The sequence below is a fragment of the Camellia sinensis genome, chromosome 9, assembly GCF_055761805.1.
Source record: "Camellia sinensis isolate YWXY chromosome 9, ASM5576180v1, whole genome shotgun sequence".
In the NCBI taxonomy this organism is placed as follows: Eukaryota; Viridiplantae; Streptophyta; class Magnoliopsida; order Ericales; family Theaceae; genus Camellia; species Camellia sinensis.
This window is the reverse complement of record NC_138969.1, coordinates 104,153,298-104,170,198: the sequence shown is the minus strand read 5'-3', so window position 1 is coordinate 104,170,198 and position 16,901 is coordinate 104,153,298.

Sequence of the window (16,901 nt, the reverse complement as noted above, 5' to 3'; positions counted from 1 at the left end):
TAAAAAAAATAGCTTCCCCACACACTTATAGTATGAACTTTTTAGTTTTTTTAATAACTTTTTGACTTTTTAACTTTTATAGTAGATCACAAACAAGCACTTAGTCCTCGCCTGATAAATATTTTGGAATTAAAAAAGTACAAATAGACAAAATAGGCTATATAAGCCAATAAACAAAATGTCACATTCAAATTATAATTATTATACTTTTCTCTTACAAAATTCAAAAAAGTCTAAAACAAAAACCAAACGAGGCTAAAAAAGTCCCAGCATATAAAAATTGACTACCGTAGCCAATGCCAAACGAAGCTTTAGGTATTATTTGGTATAACCTAATATAGTACAAAAAGTTAAAAAAATTATTGAAAAAGTCAAAAAATAGTAATATCGTTGGATAGTGTACGAAAAAAATCCTAGATGACGAAATAACACAATTACTCTTGTTTTGGCCTGTTTTGGATAAAGGTTCCATTTGTGTATATACATTTGTTTGGCCAACTTGCACAAAACTTGGTTTGAACAACACTTTCCTCAAACAGTGAGCTTGCAAAATAGTAGATCCAACTCACCCTTACCCCCGCGAGAGGACGACGATAGTTGGTCTTGCACAACGCACTTCGCATCCAACCATAACTCCTTCCAATACCAAATCGGTTCCCACTAGCAGTCGTCCCACCGGTAGAGCAGTAGAAGCCAAAGCCATCCTCCAGATCTTCAACTCTCTAACCATTCTTCTTACTTTCGACGAAGGTAACAACTCTTACTTATGCTCGAAAAAATGGGTGATTTGGAGCATGCACTGTTTTCTAATGCTGCACACACTCATTCACATTATGGTTTTCATAACAAAGCCCCCAAATCAGGGCTCTTTGGTTGTTCACTCATCCATCCACTTATAACCCACTTTGCACGATAAAGAAAAAACGTGTGTATAATGTTTTCCCTCTACACTGATCAATCATTTTTTATGCCGGTTCTTTTGTGTTTGGGGCTTCATTGTAACTAGTTTAACAGTAATGGGAGGTGGATTTGGGGATTTGGGTGCAAAAACAACATCCCTTCATGATTTTTTTTTTTGGTGAAATGCTCTTTGGTTATGGAAAATGGTCGTCATTTTGGAAATATGATTTTTTTTCGAACTCCGAAATGATTTATAAGACATAGGACGACCATTCCATATGTTTTTTTTTAAAGGATTTCAAAAAAGAATCATAAAATTTTAACAAGTTGAAGATCACAAAGGAGAAACATTGGGTCAGAAAATTGAGTCATGTTTGATTGAGTGGAACATTAATAGCATATTCACCTTAACAGTCGATAATGCTAGTTCTAATAATCTTACCATTTAATATTTGAAAATGATAACCATAGATTGGAAGTGGACTATTTTACAATATGAGTTTATTCATATGCGTTGTTGTGCACATATCTTAATCTCATTGTGAGTGATGGGTTGAAAGAAATGGACGATTCTATTGCCAACATTAGACTTGTAGTGAGATATGTAAGGTCTTCTCCTCATAGGCATGATGTTTTTAAGAAGTGTGTGGCCACATTCAAACTTGATTCAATAGCTCGTGTATGCCTAGATATACCAACAAGGTGGAACTCTAGCTATTTGATGTTAGAGGCCACCAAAAAGTATGAGAAGGATTTTAACCGCTTGAAGTTTGTGGATTCCAATTTTGATCCTTATTTCAAGGATGTTGATGGTGGCATAAGGAGAAGTACGAATGAGTTGGATTGGAAAAAAAGTACATTGTTTTTCAGGTTTCTAAAATTATTTTATTTTGCAACTAAGAAATTTTCGGGGCCTTTCTTTGTTACTTCCAATGCTTTTTACAAAGAAATGTTTTTATTGAAAGCAAAATTAACCAATTCATTTTGAAGGAGGATGATACTTTGAGCACAATGGCAAAGACTATGAAACAAAAGTTTAGCAAGTATTGGGGGGATGCATGTAAGATCAATTTGTTATTGTATGTTGCGGTTGTTCTTGATCCTACCAAAAAAATGGCATACTTGATGTTTTGCTTTTCAAATTTATTACTTGGAGATAATAAGAAGGTGGAAGATATGGTAGACAATGTTAAGAGTTGTTTGAGTCATTTGTATAGCCATTATGTCACACTTTATCCTTCAAATGAGAAACTTTTAAGTGTGAGTGAAGTTGCGAATATGGTGGAAGATAATGATGATGATGATGATCCCTATTATTTGGTTAACTCCCAATTTAATTCCTATTTGGAGGGGCGATGCACTAGTGGATTTACGTCGGAATTGGAACAATATTTGTCCAAGGTTGAACATTTTGCAAAGAATCAAACATTTGAGATTTTGGATTGTTGGAAGGTGAATGCAACCAAATATAGAGTGATATCGCAACTTGCAAGGGATGTGTTAGCCATGTCTATTTCTACCCTTGCGTCAGAGTCGGCTTTTAGTACGGGGGGGCATATTCTTGACCCTTTTCGTAGTTCACTCTCACCTTCTATGGTTGAAGCTCTTGTATGTACTCAAAATTGGCTTCGAAACAACCTTTCAATTTCTCTTTGAAAGGCGATGGATGATGTGAAGGAATTTGAGCAATATGACTCGGGTAATATGAGAATTTATTTATCTTCATTTTTATTTGTACTGTTCATTTTCTAATGTAACTTTTATTAATCTTCTCTTGTTGACTCCCAATTAGGTACTTTGGAGTCAAGCTCATCTTCAAGTTCAATCTATAATGTTGATGCTATAATTGAACTCTAATATCCATTTGCTCATTGGTAATTTTTTCATATACTCAACACATTTTCTTAGTATATTGAGATGCAATATATAGACATTTGTTTATCTTTTCATTACTTTATTCTTTTACACTTTTCTTGTCAAAGGAATTATGAAGATTAAAGAGTAAAGTTTATATTTTTTTAGTTTGTTTTTGTGCAGGGTTCATCAACCAAATGCATGGAATTTGGATTTTTGAAAGTTGGATTGGATGTGATTCATGATGGAGTTTGAGATCTTAGAAATGTTTTTATTTTATTTCATGGGTTTGAATTGAATGAAGTTTGACAACAAATTTTTTTTTTTTAATTACATTTTGGATGAATGTAAAAGTTAATGAAGAATTACTTCTTTTATTTGTTGCATTTTGGATCAACACAAAAAGTTAATGAAGAATTACTTTTAGGTAAGCTTAGGATTTTGAATGATTTTACTTTAATTGTATTGTTGGGATAGTAGATAGTGAATAGGATTGATGATCTAGTTTAGGATTTTAAAATATTTGCTTGTATTAATTTGTGATTTGATTGAGGATTTTGAATGATTTGTTTGTGTTAGGAATTGATTTTATTGTGTTAGAAATTGATTTGATTGGAGCATTTTAGAAAATGGGGGGAAAAGGGCCCAAAATAGATATTTACAAAATGGGAAAAAAAGGCTAAAAAATAATTTTTTGAAGAAAAAAATCCAATCTACAAACTGCCCGCACACCTGCGAACCCTATTTGCACAAACCACAAACCGCACTACGGGCGGTTACGGGTTGACTTTTTCCTAAATCACATAGATGCGGGCGAGTCCAAATCGATCCATAAACCATCCAAATTCGAACCGCGAACACCCCTATAAATAATACACTTTAAATATTATAAATATTATTATATTATAAAGTGCACAGTATTTAACTGTGCGTATAACAACCCTCATTTTTCCTTAGTCATATTCATGAGAATTTACATGATTTTGGTTTGTTAAGCTTACATTTTGTAAACTTTGATATTTTGCCTAAGTATAAGATTCTTGTTTTGTTCCATGCTTGTGTACTGAACCTAGGCTATCTACCTTTGCTACTTCACACCTAGGTCACACCTTTGAACCTCTTACACTTAGGTCATTGAGCAATAATGCCTAGAGCCATCTTGGAACCATCTTGGATCCATGTTGGCTGACCTCCACCTACACTCTTGCACCTTGACCGAGGTGTGCATCACCTAAGCGGAGGTGTGCACCACCTAGGCATTTGAGATCCTTAATCCTTGAACCTTCTTTTCGAGTTGTGCACCTTAGCCAACACCTAACAACCATTGTTCCATGTCTTGTACAACCTAGGCCGAGGTGTGTCACACCTAGGCCAAGCATTACCCCTCATAGCCGTGATCAAGAAGACCTCATCTATCCTTTACTTGTCCGAAGCCTTTGTTTTGATCCAAGATCCTCGCCTTGTCAGAAATACCCATGCCACCTTACTTATTGTATATAGTTTGATCTACTCTTGTCCATTTATTTAGACACCTTTTGAGGAGATTTGACTAAATGATGCCATGTTTCCCAGGGTATTAGTTAATTAGAAGTTGAGAAACCCATATCATTTGCCATAACTTTGTCTAGAAGAGAGAGAAGCTCTAGGAAGAAGAAGAAGAAGTTTTTGGAGGAAGTTAGATTTTACAAGCTTGATTCTTAGACTTTGAACCACTTGATTTGTGTTTTGATGTTAGATTCTTGATCTACTTTTGTTATTATTTATGTTAATCTGATCACATTGTATGATCTAGAATGATCCATGAGCCATGCATTGATTTAAAGTCTTGTTTTGGAAAGAAAAAGTGATGTTCTTGTATTGTTAAAGAATAACCATGTTTTGATCCAAAAGTTTGTAACAAGTTCTATGTTTTTGTGTTTGTTTTCATGAAATCTTCAAGTATGGGTACCTAGGTCCATGTTTTTGAACTCATATCTTGAAATCCAAGATTTTGAATAAGAATTTATAGTTTTAGCATTCGTGTTTTTCATGTTCATTTCTCCATGTTCTTCAAGAGGGAACCCAAATTTTCAGAGTTCGTTATTCCCTAAGTATGGTCACCGAGACCCACTCTTGTCCAGCTTCCACACTTAGGCCAAGCATTGCATCTCACGTTGGCCTACCTTACATGAACACTTGCACCTTGGTTTACCTTGTATACACACCTAGGCCAACCACAACACATCTTTGCTGACACCCTGTAACATTTCGGGTGGGTAGCCCACATCTTGGCTAGGGAGACCACACCTCGGTCAAGAGGTATGGAACCTAGGCCATGACCTCCTGAGTTCACCCAGCTAGGCCATTTTAGCCCATCTTATCCCTGTGCATCCATTCCTAGACCTGGTTTGTACCCAACATGCTTTTCCAAGAAGAAAAAAACATTGATTTAACTTCTAGAATGTGTTTTGCTTTGTTTTAATTTGGTTTTGGGAAGAAATGCCAAGATCTATTTTACTCATTTGAAGCTTGTTTTGAAAGTGCATTGCATAACCATCTTTGAACATCTCTTCTGTCTTCTTGAAGTGCATCTAATAGAATTTACCATGTATTCGTAGGTCTTGGATCCTTGCCTTAATCCCCACGTCCGAAGAGCTATAGTGGTTGGTATTTTTAATGGCTTTTGTAGTGGTTGTGTAGCTTACTAGTAGACACTTACCTAGAGATTCCTAGTGTTTTGTATCCACTCTCATATTTTCTAGTTTAAAAAAGCATTGTTCAATGGATTGACATATAATTATGGCATCTCATTGTTTTGGAAAATAAAATGTAATGTTTTGGTAAATGGCATGCATATGAAGTCACCATATGATATTGTTAAGCATCATACATTATGTTAAAATGTCTCTACTAGATTTTAGCTCACCCTATGTGAAAAACTAACTTTCTAGTGTTGATGATATGCCTCCACCAAGGACGTAGCTTGGAAGGATTACGGAGCTAAAAGCTCTTTTCTTTATTTTATTTCTTTTATTGTAATTTTCTTTTGTACAAGCCTCGAGCTTTTTAATTGTTTTGGGATTTGATCCACTTTTTTTGTAACCAAGCATCGTGTTGAAAATACGTAGCCATTACGGCATAAACTTATCTGTTTTTCCTTTTGTTCCAATTTATTCACACATGTCATATGCTATAGACGCAGGATCTAGGGTTTATGAATTTATACATGCATATGTAATCTTTTGTACATGAAAAGAATATCAACGAAAGGTTAATGTTACATAAGTTTTTGTTTTTCCTTTGAATATCATGAGGTGGGTTATTGTTATTATTTTGAGGCGTTACAACTTGGTATCAGAGCTACCTGGTTTGAATACTTTGGGATCATGGGACGTGATTTTTACCACAATAGGTTTATCTCGCTAGATAATATTAGAAATAGACCTGGTATGCTATGTGATAATATGTTTATGTGATTAAATGAGTATGGGGTTTTGTTTCTAAGATATTGATTGTGTTTACAAGTTTCTAGAAGTTCTATTAGAAGAGCACTTGATCACTGCTAATTCTAACTGGAACGCTAGCAATGTCGCGGAATGATTTTTATCTAAAAAGGAAATTCGTTTGTTACTATGAGACTCGGTGCTTATGTGGAATGAATTAATTGTTGTCTATTGTATTAGGGCATGAGTGAGTTAGCTTCAACACATTTATAAATGTGCTAAATTTTTGTGTTACCTTTATCAACATGTCATTATGTGGATGTGGACGTGGTAAGCGTGGCAAGCCTAGGCAGCAGGAGGTGCCGATACCAGATGGAATTTCGGCATAGGCGGAGGGAGTTGGTCACGCCAACGAGATCGAGCTAGCAGGTCAGCAAGCCATGGGCGCCTTAGGCCACAAAATGGCAAGAGCGTTTAGCAATCTATGGAGATTCTCAAGATTGAGAATCAAGTCCAGGCCTATGTTACAGAGACATGGCCATCCTTTATGAAGAGAAAGTTTTTCCAGTCGAATCTGGATGAGTTTGTCAGGGATCCGAAAGAGCCACTAAAGGCCAACGAATGCCTCAAGCAGATGGTGAAGAAGTTTGAGATGCTTGGCATCAAGGACGACGAGATGAGGGTGACCTTGGTGTCTTTTCAACTAAAATTCAATGCAAGTCAATGGTGGATGTATGAGAGAGGACGTATGGGGGTGACATGGGAGGCTTTTGTTAACGCCTTCCAGGATAAGTTTTTGTCACCCACAACGAGGCAGAAATTGAGGGAGCAATTTCTGAAGCTCAAACAATTAAATACACCAGTGGCAAAGTTTAAGGAAACTTTCACTAGCCTTTCGAGGTTTACATGGGAACTTGTGGCGACGGAGGAACACCCTTGCATTGAGTTCAAGAAGTGGTTGAGGACCAGGCTCCTTTTCATGGTGGCCAGGCCTATGATTTGAGACTACAAGTGTCACATGGAGTCAGAAGCCCACTTAGAGACTGTTATCCAAGTAGAAGAAGAGCGAATGAGGGGCTCTGGATAGAGGAGTCAGGATGTTCAGAGTGATGTGAGGGACAACAAACGACAAAAGGGTTCCACTCCGTAGCAGTTCCATGATACACAGTCTAGATCCACCTTTTCCATGCCAAGTTTGGGCTTGAAGAGAGGTAATCAGGGTGGGTTCACATGCTTTAAGTGTGGTCAATTGGGCCATAATTTCCTGCAGAGAGGTGAAGGACAACAGTCTATACCGTCCTTGACTTGTTTTCAGGGTTAGGGCCAAGAGAGAGGGCAACCACCTACCTATTATCAGTGTGGGCAGTCGGGGCACTTGAGGAGGTTTTTTCCTGAGTCTGATGGCACATCTGGTGTGTCTAGTTCGAGTTAGACATAGAGTTATCAGCTAACACAGGCAGCACAGGTCTCGAGGGCCAATTAGGGAGCCATTTCGGTCAATCCGTGTATCAGGCAAATGCTTCGAGGGTAAGCAGGTGGATCAGAGGCCTTTAGGGCGTGTGTATGTTGTTATCACACCAGATTAGTTGCCAGCACCTTCTGTTGTGAGAGATAACTTCTTGTTGTTCAACTCTATTGCTAATGTGTTGATTGATACATATTGTTCAACTCTATTGCCAATGTGTTGATTGATACAAGTGCATCTCATTCCTTCATATCGTCTTCTTTTGCATTCACTTTGGGGTTAGAGTTTGAGTTATTGGAGTCTTATCTATTGGTTGAGACACCTATTAGGGGTCGAGTGGCATTGGGTCGAGTATGCTGCTCCTATGAGATTGAGGTCGTAGATCGTCGGCTCTTTTTCGACTTTATTGTTCTTGATATGCATGCTTTCAATGTAATTCTAGATATAGATTGGTTGACTTATTATTGGGCTTCGATAGATTGCCATCGTAGGGGGGTGTCGGTGTGTACATCACCAGGAGAATGCATTTACTTTATGTGTGATCGGGGCAATAGCCTTGTTCCTCCATTGTATGACCTTACGGGTTGAAGAGAGTTAAGTTTCTTTTTTACATCTCGGTAGCTAGTGAGGGTAGTATAGTTCGAGGTGAATTTCCAAGAGTTGTTCGAGGATATCTAAATATTTTTCCAGAGGATCTCACAAAGTTACCACCACATAGAGAGATTGAGTTCTCTATTGACATAGCGCTAGGCACGACTCCGATTTTCATGGCACCATATAGGTTTGTGCTAGTCGAGTTATATGAGTTGAAGGTGCAACTTCAAGATTTGTTAGATAAGGGCATCATCCGCCCTAGTATCTCGCCTTGGGGAGCACTGACTTTCTTTGCAAAGAAGAAAGATGGCACATTACGACTGTGCATCGACTACCAAAAATTAAACTAGGTAACTGTTAAGAACAAATACCCATTACCATGAATAGATGATCTATTTGACTAGTTGAAGGGGTCGCATTGCTTTTGGAATATTGATTTAAGATCAGGGTACCACTAGTTGAGAGTGAAGGAGGAGGATATTCAGAAAACGACATTCCATACGCGGTAAGGCCATTACGAGTTCTTAGTAATGCCTTTTGGGTTGACCAATGCACCAGCTTCATTTATGGACTTGATGAATCGAGTCTTTCATGAGTTCTTAGATCATTTTGTGGTTGTCTTCGTCGATGACATCAACACAAGAGGAACACGTGACGGTTATACTTGAGTTGCTTAGAGCACACCGGTTATATGCTAAGTTCGGGAAGTGTGAGTTTTGGCTCAATGAAGTTAAGCTCCTAGGTCATGTGGTGTTCAGGGAAGGGGTGACCATAGATTCATCTAAGATAGACGCAATGTAAGATTAAGAACAACCTAATAACGCCTTTGAGATCTGGAGTTTCTTGGGCTTAGCTGGGTATTACTGACATTTTGTGAAAGATTTCTCTAGATTGGCCTCACTATTGACTAGATTGACGAGGAAATGGGTTAGATTTGTGTGGAGTGGGGTTTGCAAAAGTTCGTTCCAAGAGCTTAAGGTTAGACTCACCACTACTCCAGTTTTGATTATTCTGGGAAGGGGTTTGAGTTATTCGGTATATTGTGATGCACCCCGGGAAGGTTTGGGTTGTGTATTGATGTAGGAAGGGAAAGTGGTAGCATATGGTTCACGGTAATTGAAAATGCACAAGGGAAACTATCTTACGCACGACTTAGAGCAAGCGGTAGTGATAAAAATTTGGAGGCATTACCTGTACGGAGAGGGATTTGAGATGTTTTTCGATCACAAGAGTTTGAAATATCTATTCTCACAGAATGACTTGAATTTGAGGCAGAGCAGATGGATGGAGTTTACGGAGGATTATGACTTTGAGTTGCATTATCATCCGAGGAAGGCCAACATAGTGGTCGATGCTTTGAGTGGGAAATCCGTCAGCAGAGTCGTGAGTATTGCTATACAAGAGTGGGAGATGTTGGATGCTATCAGCGAGTTTGACTTGCACCTTGGCGAGTCCGTTGAATTGGCCACTTTATTACCGTAGTTACACAACCTACCTTAGTTAACTGAGTTATAGAGGCACAATGGAGTGATCAAATAGTAGAAGCTATCCGAGGGAAGATATCTAGTGGAAGTTAAGATAAAGAATTAGCAAATGGATTTTGGCTTTGTCAGAGTTCCATTTGGAATATGTTCCCCAAAAGGCAGTGAAGTGACAGGTATTGGCCAATGTCTTAGCTGATCATCTGTGCCAATCAAAGTGTTAAGAAATAATGGAACTTGACGCAGCAAATTTGGAGCCATAGCAGATGTGGTTCGACGGATCAAAGGCTAATGGTCTGGTGGGAATTGGTGTTGTGATTAAATCACCCCAAGAAGTAAAAACCACACATGGTTTCAGAATTGATGAAACTACTTGTTCCAATAATCAAACTGAATATGAAGCCTTGATTATGGGACTTGAGATACTTATTGGTTTACAGGCTCATGCAGTTGATATATTTGGAGATTTTCAATTAGTAATTAATCAAGTAAAAAGGATCTTTAAATGTCAAAGTGCAAGCATGTTGCCATACTATGTTGTTGCTATACATTTGCTTTCCCATTTCCAAGTGGCAAATGTAACCTATATCCCAAGATTCATGAATCACAAGGCTAATAATGTGGTCCAGAAAGTTTCAAATTTCAGAAGAAAGGATAATAATACTCAAATAGATATGGGGCAAGCAACATATCAGAAGTTGATACCACCTTTAGCAAAACGAGGTTTATTGGTAGAAGCCAATTAGAATGACTTGCAAGAGTAGGTTTAGAGACATCCATTCAGTATTTGACTAGCCCATCTTCGAAGGCTAGCAGAAGGCTTAAGCTACAGTCCACACAATTTATAGCGTATGGGAATGTTTTTTTACAAAAGAAGGGCAGATGGTCTCTTATTAGAGTATTTGGGACCAAATGAAGCATTGACTGACATGGATGAGGTACATGAAGGCATTTGTGGTGCTCACTAGCCTGGAGTTTAGATGAGATGGCTACTTTGAAGGCACTCTTATTACTAGCCAACCATCCTTAAGGATTGCATAGAGTACGCAAAAGGTTGTCAAGCAAGCCAGAAACATGGTATGATAAGACATGTTTCAATAACTGATCTACATGCAGTGGTGAAGCCTTGGCCATTCAGAGGGTGGGCAATGGATATGATAGGGAAAATTTACTTACCTTCTTCGAGACAACACTGTTTCATTCTAGTAGCAACAGACTACTTTAATAAGTAGGTTGAGGCTAAGCCTTATAAAATTGTGGATTAGACAGAAGTAATTGATTTCATCAAGGAATTGATCCACTGGTTTGGTATTCCACGGACCATAACTGTGGATAATACGATTGTGTTTGATAGAAAGTTAGCAAAGGCTTTTGCGGCAGAATTTAGAATTAGTCTTATTAATTCCACACCCTATTATGCACAAGCAAATGACGAAGTAGACTCACCAAACAAATTCTTGAAGAAAAGAATACGGAGGGTTGTTGAGGACAATCCTAGAGATTGGCATAATTTACTATTAGATGTGTTATGGGTTTATAGGACTTCTCAAAGATCAAGCACAGGAATTACCCCTTATGCCTTGGTATATGGGCATGATGTAGCATTACCTATTGAGATCAATATAAAGTCCCTAAGGGCCAAATGCCAAGATCACCTAAGTACTGATCAGTACCATCAAAGCATGCATTTGGAATTAGAAAATGTGGATGAGGCTAGAATTTTGGCACTAAACAACATCCTTCTACAAAAGAGAAAAGCTGCCAAAAACTATAACAAAAGAGTCTAACACATCAGCTTTGATGAAGGGAACTTGGTTTGAAAACAATATTTCCAGTAAGAATCAAAAGCCACAAGTTTGGCAAGTGGTCACCTAATTGGGAGGGGCCATACCAAGTCCATAGGGTCCTGCCTGAAGGAGCCTACCATTTGAAGAATCTAAATGGATATGTGCATCCCATAAAAATTGATGGTAGATATTTGAAGCATTATTACCCAACTGTGTGGGAAGCACAAGGAGTGTAAGATCCTCACACAAAATATCAAGAAAAAATAAGAAGCATTTGGGTAAACAATAGTGTTTCATTTCATAATAAATCAAGTACATCTTGCCACAATTTGGCCCAAAATTCATTATAGTGCTTTAACTGTTCCCTTACAATAAGTTTGTTACTTCTAAGTGCTAGGAACAACTGAATAGCGGTGTTCATCTCTTGCCTACAGTTTGATGGCCCCTGGTGAGAAAAATGTAGTTTCTATGCATTCTGTTCCAAGGCCAGGTTGACTGCTACTAGTTCCTTCTCTAATTTTGCCTTCTTGTGTAGCAGTTGAGCTTGGAGCTGTGTGGCAGAGGAGTGTTGTCCCTTCAGCATTGAAACTTCAGAATGGACATGAGAAACAAACTCCTTGTATTTTAAAAATTCTTTCTCTGCACCCTTGGCAAATTGATGAATATTGACATAAAATTCGATGGTTGCTACTACTTGAGACAAATGACCTCTGAAGGTAGTATTGGTCTGCTCAAATAATTGGCAGCATTTGAGGAACCCATTCTTGATTGTTGGCTTTTGTAAGACTTCAAATGGGATCCTCGAGAAAGTCCTAATCAGCTCCAAGTAGATGCCTAAATCCACCTGAGGAGGATGAATGGTGGATTCAGCAGCAGAAGAGCTTCTAATTATCTACAGAAAGGAGCCAGCTAGGTCTAAAGGCTCAGCGTCACCACTAGTTGGAAGCACTTCTGTGTAGATATGCCACATAAGTTTGCCAGTTCAGCTTCGAAGATATCCACCTCTTCCTCTGACAAAGGGAGTGCGAAAGAGCTACTAGTAGAAGGCAATGTTAAAGTGATTGGTGGAGGAGAAGGAGATGAAGATGCCTCAACAGCATCAATAGTCCTAGCCACCAACAGGTCCAAGGAATGAGGACTGGAGCAGGGTATTGAAGGAGTTATTAATAGGCTACCAGTGCCATCCCTGGAGGTAGTAGCTGCTAATGAAGAAAGGGGGTAGCAAGCATACTCTTAACAAATAAATGGGTGGCTAGGACTCTGGGAAGTATGGAAGCAAGCAGAGGTGAGGAAATGGTCACCATGGGCCAATTAAAAAATTCAACAGGAATAGGAGAGGGAGAGGAAAGGATGATTGGCAAGTCAAGCTTGAAAGGAATCAAGGAAGAGGCTCTAGGGAATGTAGAGGAAGGGGTTAGGAATATCATCTGCAGAGGCTCTACACTCATTTGAAAGTTGATATCTGCATTCCCTTTTCCTTTCAGGGCTTCCTTCAAATCCGCAGAGCTCAAGAAGGGCCTCTTAGTGCTCTGTGAAGGAAAAAAAAAAATGCAGCGAAGAGGATATAGGCAGGCTAGCTACTGCTGCATATCAAAAGAAAATAGATGTAAAGACAATGTTGAAAAAATCAAAACCAGTGTTATCATAAAAGACAAGAAGAATTACCAGCAGCTACAGTAATAATAGTTGGAGAGCTGCAAAGGATATGATGCTCAGCAGCTTTAATTTTCCTGGCAACCTCTTGATGTGCTGCCTCGACAACAACAACCTCTTCCTTTAAAATCTTCTACTACCTCTTCTTCTCAAATCTTTGAAATACAATGACCTCCTTGGCCTATTCCTTTTCTACTGCCTTAACAAGTGCTTCATGAACAGCGTCTATAGGAAGTTGGGCAGTAGGAGAAGTTGGCTTCTTCCATCTCTTCAAAACGGATTCCACTTCTTCTTCTTCTACTTCTGAAGAGACATTAGGAGCCTCTTCCACAAGCTCGAGCTTAATGTGGACTTTTCTTTTTTGTTGCTTACCCTTCAGTGTGGCCAAGGTTTGTGCTCTCTGAGATGAGGCCTCCTATGAAGTTCCCATACCAATAAAAAAAACTTTAAGTAAAAAGAATAGTATAAGGGAAAGAAAAGAATGACAAGAGAAAGGGCAGAACAGGTACCCTTTTTGACAGCAGCCTTGGTAATTCTAGGTGAGAAGGCTGCAGTGGGGACAAAAGTAATAGTGATGCCAACCTCTTTGGATTTGGCTTGCCCCACCTTGGGATGGCAAATCCAAATTCTATAGCAAATCCAAGGTGGGGGTAGCAAGCTGCACCTCCATGTTAGCAGACCACCAATTCTTGAATCTAGTCATGGACCTACTGTAGCCAATGAAAGGTACAAATTCGAAGCTAGAAAGATCTTTATTGAACTTGACTGTTGCTTCATCCAACCTGGATTTTGGTACCTTCAGATTTCTAGCGTCAAGGTTAGAGTTGGAGTGACTGCAGAGTGGAACAGGAATCCCTTGGCTAAGTCCGAATTTCCTTGCAAAATGGAAGGGGCAGTCAGCTTCAAAGATGCACTTGTAAGCTCGAGGGTTTAAAGTGCCAATGAAGAGCTCCCTTGGTAGCAGAATGGAGGCCCACATTTCTTTCTGAATAAGCTTGGAGCAAGTGGAATCAGCCAAAAAATCCCTCAACCATGCTGGCCCCACTTCAGCATAGAAGGGACGGAAAAAGAAAGGTTGAGCAGCCAGTGGCAGGTGATGAAAGAAAGAGAAGTAATAAACAAAGCTAGAGGGATATAAAGAAACTCTAGCATATTTTTCTCCGTAGGTGGTAGGCTCTTGTACCAAAAATCTTAAGCTACGAGAATGGAGGTCAGTGAAATATGCAAAGAGCTAGAGTTAGAGGATCCAAATTGGACCCCCTTGATTAGGCTCTAGACGCCTCTCACAAAATTGAGAATAGACCCTATATACGTGGCCCAAAACATAAGAAGTCAGGGCTATTCTCTTCCCTGAAGCCAGAGCCTTGGCAAGGGGGACAAATTCAGGCATTATTTTCTGAGAAGAAGTATATAAAAGGAATTTACAAAGCCAATAAAGGATGAAAGAAAAAAACTCACGGTCGGTCACAGGACCTTTCTTCTTATACTCAGAGGCTACGAAGTTACAATAAGAAGAATTAAAAGAAGGAACAGAGAAGGAGGCCTTAAGGTTTGGATAATGAGGGCCAAAAGTGTCACTAGCAGTTGAAAGCCCTAGAAGGTGGCACATGTTAAGAACGGTGAGGGCCATCATGCCACACCGGAATTGGAAGAAGTTAAAAGTAGGATTCCAAAAACAGAGAACAGTGGGGATAAGAAAAGGGTCCTAAGATATTACGAACCTAGAGAGTCCAAAGGTATCAAGAATGCAGAGGTTCTCCAAATCTTGTTCCCGAGTTCCAACTACTCTGTCATACCACTCTTCCCACTCAATCTTCAATGTGGGCCAGCAACGATGAGGTCGGTTAACCCTCAAACTTCTCCAGTTGTAGCTTTCTTTGTAGAGGAGGTAGTGTTCCTCCAAGCATGGGTACAAGGGAGAAAGTGTAGCAGGAGCCTTCTTAAAGATGGGACCAAGAACGTATTCCCCTCGAGCGTAGTGATGAGGGACGAAGATTCTTCCATCAATTGCACTTTGACCCTTTGGTGTCTCATATTTGGCTATCTCATCAGTAATGTATCTCCTTAAAGCCACTGAGGGACGTAAATGTTCAACAACCGACACTTTTGCAGAGGAAGAAGAAGCCATCGGTGAGGGATTGAAATGAGGGTGAGGAGAATGAGTAAGAGAAGGGTAAGTATTTGAAGTTAGCAACAATGGAAGTGAGTAAAGTCTGGACAAGCAAATAGGTAAGAGCATGAGAAATTGGGGCTTTAAACCTTCCTGTCCAAAATTACCCATTTTACCTAACAGGTCAAATAAGCCCAAGTTATTTGATTGCTTATCTTGACCTATGTGGGATTAAGGCCTTTATTTTAAAAGTCCTAAAAACACATTTTTGACCTCCTATAAAGAAAATTTTCCTTGAAGGCAACATCGTGTTACCTTATAAAGGAAAAAAATATGCTTCGAAGTGTTTAGCTTGGCCTCGAAATAAGTAGTTGGCTTCGAAGCCAGTTTTTTGCTAAAATGTTCAAACCTATACCTTAAACTCAAGTAGACTTAGGACTTGTTTAACAAATTCGAAAGTTTTAAAAGTACGTTCCTAGGCTTTCTATCAAAGAAGATTTCCTTCAAAGGAGTATTTTATTTAAATGAAGTGTGCTTTTTTGCTTGATTTGGCTTCGAAGTAAGTGGATACTATAAGGCCAGTTTTTTCTAAAATGGTATGAAAGTTTTAAAGATTAAAGGAATTACCCATGTCCTTAAATTCCAAAAGTATGAAAGTACATTCTTGGACTTTATACTAGGCAGAGCCCTTCGAAGGAAAATAGTATCATTTTTCGTGGAGAACTATGCTTCGTAACACTTAACCAGACTCTGAAATAGATGAGTTACTTCGAGGCTGATATTTGTTAATAATGGGAACAAGTTGGAAGACAAAGTCATGTATGTTGACAAATATAAACCATGCACTTGGAACATAGAAACCTAATTTTATTAATGTAAACATCTACATTGGGAGAGCTTATTTGGCTACATTCTCAATTTCAAAAAAGTAACGAATAGACAAGGTTACAAGGTCATAAAACTTTGTCCAGCAAAATTCAATAAATACATGTTCCTTTTCTAACCTTTCATCTATCCTATCTAAATTTGGCTTATCTAATTAATAACACCTCAACCACACACATCTCTCTTGTTCAAGATAAAATCTTGGCTTCCATTCTACCACAAACTGACTCCAATCCTTAAGCCAGTATTTGATATTGCAAATATTTGATTTAGCTCCTCTTGAGATTTGAAGGTTAATACTATATCTCGTCCTCCCCCATTTCTGACCATTACCTGATCCAACCCTTTCTCCTCCAGGACATTTTCAATGGTAATAATAGAGCATTCAGTATTAAGCCTAACTATTGCACTATCATAGAGCCATCTATAACCCTCTTCATTGGCTATTATGGTCAAACTTGCTTTTCTAGCCACAGTGGGTGTGTCCCCTTTTAATACTTTAGTGAATGATCTTAGGCATGTATATGAAACATGACCCCCGTTTCTGTTAGTTTCAGGAGGTCTTCTAATGGTATGAGGTCTTCTCCTACTCTGATCGTCTCTGTTGCTCTTGACATTGGTAGCTTTTTTAACTTCTAGCACCCTTTCATCTACCAACAATCCATTTGCTTTTTGGATGGTGATATCTATTGTTACAGGGCAATCAAATCTCACAAAACCAAATCTAGAGTTTGACACTGTCCTTCTTTT